Below are 8,506 nucleotides of genomic sequence, written 5' to 3'. Positions count from 1 at the left end.
TGTATTGAGATCCAAAAAGAGAGAAGAAGCCATCTAGCTAATAACTATGGACCCGAAGGTCTGAAGTAAACTACTCACACTTCATCGGAGGGGCTATGATGATGTAGAAGCCCTCCGTGATGACGGCCCTCTCCGGCGGAGCTCCGGAACAGGCCCCAAGATGGGATCTCGTGGATATAGAAAGTTGCGGCGGTGGAATTAGGTTTTTGGCTCCTGTTCTGATCGTTCGGGCATACGTAGGTATATATAGGAGGAAGGAGTACGTCGATGGAGCTCCGAGGGGCCCACGAGGTAGGGGGCGCGCCCAGGGGGGGCGCCCTCCACCCTCGTGACCGCCTCTGGCGCTGCTTGGAGTAGGGTCCAAGTCTCCTGGATCACGTTCGGTTGGAAAATCACGATCCCGAAGGTTTCATTCCGTTTGTACTCCGTTTGATATTCTGTTTCTTCGAAATACTGAAAAAGGCAAAAAACAGCAATTCTGGGCTGGGCCTCCGGTTAATAGGTTAGTCCCAAAAGTAATATAAAAGTGGAAAATAAAGCCCAATATAGTCCAAAATAGTAGACAAAGTAGCATGGGGTAATCAAAAATTATAGATACGTTGGAGACGTATCAAGCATCCCCAAGCTTAATTCCTGCTCGTCCTCGAGTAGGTAAATGATAAAAAAGAATTTTTGATGCGGAGTGATACTTTGGCATAATTTCAATGTAAATCCTCTTAATTGTGATATGAATATTCAGATCCGAAAGATTCAAGACAAAAGTTCATATTGACACAAAAATAATAATACTTCAAGCATAATAATCAAAGCAATCATGTCCTCTCAAAATAACATGGCAAAAGAAAGTTCATCCCTACAAAATCATATAGTTAGGCTATGCTTCATTTCCGTCACACAAAGATGTTCCCAACTTCTATACCCCCGATGACAAGCCAAGCAATTGTTTCATACTTAAATAATCTCAAACGTTTTCAACGTTCACGCAATACATGAGCGTGAGCCATGGATATAGCACTATGGGTGGAATAGAATATGATGATGGGGATTGTGTGGAGAAGACAAAAAAAGGAGAAAGTCTCACGTTGATGAGGCTATTCAACGGGCTATGGAGATGCCCATCAATTGATGTCAACATGAGGAGTAGGGATTGCCATGCAACAGATGCACTAGAGCTATGAATGCTCAACAAAAGAAAACTAGTGGGTGTGCATCCAACTTGCTTGCTCACGAAGACCTAGGGCATTTGAGGAAGCCCATTGTAGGACGAGGTGCTACTTTGAAGCACAATATATGAGACTCACGACATTAAGAACAAGGTGCTACTTTGAAGCACAAGTGTGGAAAAAGAGATAGTAGCATTGCCCTTTTTATTTTCTTTTTTTGGGCCTTTTTCTTTCTTTTTTTATTTGGGCAATGCTCTAATAATGATGATCATCACACTTCTATTGATTACAACACAAGGATTACAACTCGAAACTTAGAACAAGATATGACTCTATATGAATGCCTCCGGCGGTGTACCGGGATGGTGCAATGAATCAAGAGTGACATGTATGAAAAATAATGCATGGTGGCTTTGCCACAAATACGATGTTAACTACATGATCATGCAATGGCAATATGACAAAAGTAATATATGTCATGATGATGATGATGGAAGTTGCATGGCAATATATCTCGGAATGGCTATGGAAATGCCATAATAGGTAGGTATGGTGGCTGTTTTGAGGAAGATATAAGGAGGTTTATGTGTGATAGAGCATATCGTATCACGGGGTTTGGATGCACCGGCGAAGTTTGCGCCAACTCTCAAGGTGAGAAAGGGCAATGCACGGTACCGAAGAGGCTAGCAAAGGTGGAAAGGTGAGAGTGCGTATAATCCATGGACTCAACATTAGTCAAAAGAACTCACATACTTATTGCAAAAATTTGAGTACTATGCGCATGCTCCTAGGGGGATAGATTGGTAGGAAAAGACCATCGCTCGTCTCCGACCGCCACTCATAAGGATGCACAAGCCAGGTACACTTCATGTTTCAAATTTGTTACACAACTTTAACCATACGTGCATGCTACGGGACTTGCAAACTTCAACACAAGTATTTCTAAAATTCACAACTACTCAACTAGCATGACTTTGATATTATCACCTCCATATCTCAAAACAATTATCAAGCATCAAAATTATCTTAGTATTCAATTCACTTAAAAGAAAGTTTCACATATCTTGAACACCAAGTATATTAACATTAAGCAAATTACCATGCTATTAAAGTCTCTCAAAATGATCTAAGTGAAGCATGAGAGATAAAATAGTTTCTTTAAAACAAATCCACTACCGTGCTCTAAAAGATCTAAGTGAAATACTAGAGCAAAAATTATCACGCTCAAAAGATATAAGTGAAGCACTATGAGCAAAACTATCAAGCTCAAAAGATATAAGTGAAGCACAAAGAGTATTCTAACAAATTCCAATTCAAGTATGGCTCTCTCAAAAGGTGTGTACAGCAAGGATAATTGTGGTAAACTAACAAGCAAAGACACAAATAATACAAGACGCTCCAAGCAAAACACATATCATGTTGGTGAATAAAAATATAGCTCCAAGTAAATTACCGATGGAAGTGGATGAAAGAGGGGATGCCTTCCGGGGCATCCCCAAGCTTTGACTTTTTGGTGTCCTTGGATTATCTTGGGGTTGCCATGGGAATCCCCAAGCTTAGGCTTTTGCCACTCCTTGTTCCATAACCCATCAAAAGAATTCACCCAAAACTTGAAAACTTCACAAAACAAAACTCAATAGAAATCTCGTGAGCTCTGTTAGAGAAACAAAACAAAAGACTACTTCAAGGTACTGTAATGAACTCATTCTTTATTTATATTGGTGTTAAACCTACTGTATTCCAACTTCTCTATGGTTTATAAACTAATTTACTAGCCATAGATTCATCAAAATAAGCAAACAACACACGAAAAACATAATCTGTCAAAAACAGAACAATCTGTAGCAATCTGTTACTAACGCAAACTTCTGGAACCCAAAAAATTCTACCAAAATTACACGACCTGGACAATTTGTTTATTGATCAGCAGCAATTGGAATCAGTATTTTATCACGTTCTGGTGATTTTTAACAATTAGGGCACTGAGCACAAAGATTCTGGAAATTACAGCAAGATCAAATAACTATCATCCAAGAAGATCAATAGGTCTAGCTTGGCACAAACACTAATTAAAAGATAAAACCACATCTAAACAGAGGCTAGATGGACTATTTATTCCTAAACAGAAGCAAAAAAAAACACAAAATAAAATTGGGTTGCCTCCCAACAAGCGCTATCGTTTAACGCCCCTAGCTAGGCATAAAAGCGAAGATAGATCTAGGTATTGCCATTAATTTTCAGTTTTTTAGCGGAGTCATGCTCAAATCCGGGTGGTTCTTCTTGCTTCCCTTCATACTCGGAAATTTTTAGATCTAAAGAATCCAACCGCTTATTACAAAGAGAAATCAACATATTCATGCGGTGAAGATTTCCGCTAACACTTTTAAGAGGCTCAAGAGACTTTTGTAAAAAAATTGTTACTTCGCAAATCTTCTCAAACACTTGGGTTTCTTCCTGGGTAGGATGAGATCCTCCCTTTTGGGGTAGTGTTCCCACTATTTCCTCTATAATCTCATGCGCAATACTGGGATCAATCTCAATGAAATTTCCCTTGGCAATGCAATCCAAGAGTTGTCTATGCGTCATATTTAACCCAACATAAAAATTACGAAGAAGAATTCTAAAGTTCACCTCTAGGGTGCACTTACGATAAGATTCCATGATCCTATACCAAGCATCTTTTAAGTTTTCTCCTTGTCTTTGCTTGAAGTGAAGAACTTCAAACTCGGGAGACATAGGAGCGGATAAGGAATTAGACATAACGACAAGCAAGCAAACTAACACACGAGCGAACAAACGAACGAGGAAAAGGCAACGGAAAGAGAGGAGGAGATTGGGATAGAGAGGGCAAATAAAACGGCAAGGGTGAAGTGGGGGAGAGGAAAACGAGAGGCAATGGCAAATAATGTAATGCGAGAGATAGGGATTGCGATGGGTACTTGGTATGGTTGACTTCCTTGCGTGAGCCTCCCCGGCAACGGCGCCAGAAATTCTTCTTGCTACCTCTTGAGCACTGCCTTGGATTTCCCCGAAGAGGAGAGGATGATGCAGTAAAGTAGTGTAAGTATTTCCCTCAGTTTTTGAGAACCAAGGTATCAATCCAGTAGGAGACCACGCACAAGTCCTTCGTACCTACACAAAACGATAGCAACTCACAACCAACGCTTAGGGGTTGTCAATCCCTTCACGGTCACTTACGAGAGTGAGATCTGATAGAGATAATAAATAATATTTTTGGTATTTTTCATATAGATAGATGCAAAGTAAAAAGTAAAAGGCAAAGTAAAACAAAGCAAGGAAATAAAGTGATATAGATTGATATGATGAGAATAGATCCGGGGGCCATAGGTTTTACTAGTGGCTTCTCTCAAGAGCATAATTATTCTACGGTGGGTGAACAAATTACTGTTGAGCAATTGACAGAATTGAGCATAGTTATGAGTATATCTAGGCAATGATCATGTATATAGGCATCACGTCCAAAACAAGTAGATCAAAACGATTCTGCATCTACTACTATTACTCCACTCATCGACCGCTATCCAGCATGCATCTAGAGTATTGAGTAAAAGTAGAGTAACGTCGTAAGCAAGATGACATGATGTAGAGGGATAAATTCATGCAATATGATAAAAACCCCATCTTGTTATCCTCGATGGCAACAATACAATACGTGCCTTGCAACTCCTTCTGTCACTGAGTAAGGACACCGCAAGATTGAACCCAAAGCTAAGCACTTCTCCCATTGCAAGAACTACCAATCTAGTTAGCCAAACCAAAGAGATAGTTCGAAGAGACTTGCAAAGATAACTCAATCATACATAAAAGAATTCAGAGAAGAATCAAATATTTTCCATAGATAATACTGGATCATAAACCCACAATTCATCGGTCTCAACAAACACACCACAAAAAAGAAGATTACATCGAATAGATCTCCACGAGAGAGGGGGAGAACATTGTATTGAGATCCAAAAAGAGAGAAGAAGCCATCTAGCTAATAACTATGGACCCGAAGGTCTGAAGTAAACTACTCACACTTCATCGGAGGGGCTATGATGATGTAGAAGCCCTCCGTGATGACGGCCCTCTCCGGCGGAGCTCCGGAACAGGCCCCAAGATGGGATCTCGTGGATACAGAAAGTTGCGGTGGTGGAATTAGGTTTTTGGCTCCTGTTATGATCGTTCGGGGATACATAGGTATATATAGGAGGAAGGAGCACGTCGCTCGAGCTCCGAGGGGCCCACAAGGTAAGGGGGCGCGCCCAGGGGGGCGCACCCTCCACCCTCATGACCGCCTCTGGCGCTGCTTGGAGTAGGGTCCAAGTCTCCTGGATCACGTTCGGTTGGAAAATCACGATCCCGAAGGTTTCATTCCGTTTGGACTCCGTTTGATATTCTGTTTCTTCGAAATACTGAAAAAGGCAAAAAACAACAATTCTGGGCTGGGCCTCCGGTTAATAGGTTAGTCCCAAAAGTAATATAAAAGTGGAAAATAAAGCCCAGTATAGTCCAAAACAGTAGACAAAGTAGCATGGAGTAATCAAAAATTATAGATACGTTGGAGACGTATCACATATCATGATAAATGTTTATTATTCATGCTAGAATTGTATTAACCGGAAACGTAATACATGTGTGAATACATAGACAAACATAGTGTCACTAGTATGCCTCTACTAGACTAGCTCGTTAATCAAAGATGGTTAAGTTTCCTAGCCATGGACATGAGTTTCATTTGATTAACAAGATCACATTATTAGGAGAATAATGTGATTGACTTGACCCATTCCGTTAGCTTAGAACTTGATCGTTTAGTATGTTGTTATTGCTTTCTTCATGACTTATACATGTTCCTATGACTATGAGATTATGCAACTCCCGTTTACCGGAGGAACACTTTGTGTGCTACCAAATGTCACAGCGTAACTGGGTGATTATAAAGGTGCTCTACAGGTGTCTACGAAGGTACTTGTTGGGTTGGCTTATTTCGAGATTAGGATTTCTCACTCCGATTGTCGGAGAGGTATCTCTAGGCCCTCTCGGTAATGCACATCACTATAAACCTTGCAAGCATTGTGACTAATGAGTTAGTTGCGAGATGATGTATTACGAAACGAGTAAAGAGACTTACCGGTAACGAGATTGAACTAGGTATTGAGATACTGACGATCGAATCTCGGGCAAGTAACATACCGATGACAAAGGGAACAACGTATGTTGTTATGCGGTTTGACCGATAAAGATCTTCGTAGAATATGTAGGAGCCAATATGAGCATCCAGGTTCCGCTATTGGTTATTGACCGGAGACGTGTCTCGGTCACGTCTACATAGTTCTCGAACCCGTAGGCTCCGCACACTTAAAGTTAGGTTACGATCGGTATTATAAGTTTTGTGTTTTGATGTACTGAAGGTAGTTCAGAGTTCCGGATATGATCACGGACATGATGAGGAGTCTCGAAATGGTCGAGACATAAAGATCGATATATTGGACGACTATGTTCGGACACCGAAATGGTTTCGGGAAGTTTCGGACACATACCGGAGTACCGAGGGGTTACCTGAACCCCCCAGGGAGTTTAATGGGCCAAGATGGGCCTTAGTGGAGAAGAGGAGGTGTGGCTAGGGCTGGCCGCGCGCCCCTCCCCCTCTAGTCCGAATTGGACAAGGAGGAGTGGGCGGCGCCCCCTTTCCTTCCCCCTCTCTCCTTCCCTTCCTTTCCCCCTCCTACTCCAACTAGGAAAAGAGGGAGTCCTACTCCCGATGGGAGTAGGACTCCTCCCTGGCGCGCCCTCCTCCTAGCCGGCTGCCCCTCCCCCTGGTCCTTTATATACGGGGGTAGGAGGCACCTCTAGACACAACAATTGATCTCTTGATCTCTTAGCCATGTGCGGTGCCCCCCTCCACCATATTCCACCTCAATCATATCGTAGTGGTGCTTAGGCAAAGCCTTGCGTCGGTAGCATCATCATCACCGTCACCATGCCATCGTGTAACGAAACTCTGCCTCAAAGCTCGAATGGATTGGAGTTCGAGGGACGTCATCGAGCTGAACGTGTGCTGAACTCGGAGGTGCCATACGTTCGATACTCGGATCGTGAAGACGTACGACTACATCAACTGCGTTATGCTAACGCTTCCGCTTTCGGTCTACGAGGGTACGTGGACACACTCTCCCCTCTCGTTGCTATGCATCACCATGATCCTGTGTGTGCGTAGGAAATTTTTTAAAATTACTACGTTCCCCAACAAAAGGTCCAGTTGATAAACTGAAATTTAATTCGTCAGAGCCTTTGTCGTAGTGCACATCCCCTCGTGGGTTCATTTACTTAGAGTCACTCCTTGGAAAAAATGCACAGGAACCTTCAGCTATCCAAGCCGGATCTCAAAGGGCATCAACACACTCGACCTCTCTCCCATTTAGCACGCACACCAACACTCTTTGTGTACGTCTCCCTCTCTCCCACCCACACCTATCCTACTTGACATGCCTCTCTCTCGCACACACAAGCCATTGATCCAACCCCTCTCCTAGGGTTATACCTCCCATTGGTCTCTCTCTCTCTCACTCTCACTCTCTCTCTCACTCACTCTCTCTCTCTCTCCACTGTATCAAATTCACACACCCCTTTCTCTCCCCTTATTTATGTAGGTCTATACCACACAAACATATATGCCCTATCTCTCTCTGTCCCTCTCTCACACACACAACTCGTTCTCTTTTCGGTAGATCTAGCTATCTCACTCTCACACTCTTGATTTCTCTCAGACACGCCCACTCTCCTCCCCTCGCCCATGTCTCTTAGATACACAAACCCCTCTCTTTATTTCCCTCTCAAGGACACATGCTCTCTCTCACTTACTGTCCATATAGGTCTCTTCCACACACACACACACATCTGTCTATTTGTATCTCCCAAATCAAGCCCTCTGTTCTATCTATCATGCACACAGTATCCCTCCCGATCCCTCTCCTGCTCTCTTTAAGTCACTTTCTATCTCCATATGCCTCTCTTCAAAGACACACACATATTTCCCCCGCTCTCTTCTAGGTCTCCCTTCTCACACATACACACACTATTTAGGTCTCTCTCTCACACACACACACGCACACACCACCCCATCTTTCTGGACACATCTCTGTCTCATTCTCTTTTAAGACATTCCCCTGTAGTTCTGTCCGTCTATAGGTCTCTCTCTCACTCACATGCACACAAATTTGTCGTCTCTCTGTAAGACACACCCTCCCCGTCTCTGCATGCCTATCTCACACACTCACTTTCTGACTAGGTATATCTCTTCCTCTGTCATACAACACAAACTCCGATATGTGCCCCTCTCT

This window comes from Triticum aestivum, chromosome 6B (genome assembly GCF_018294505.1).
Source record: "Triticum aestivum cultivar Chinese Spring chromosome 6B, IWGSC CS RefSeq v2.1, whole genome shotgun sequence".
Lineage (NCBI taxonomy): Eukaryota > Viridiplantae > Streptophyta > Magnoliopsida > Poales > Poaceae > Triticum > Triticum aestivum.
The sequence above is the reverse complement of the archived record's forward strand: the minus strand, read 5'-3'. Positions refer to the sequence as shown.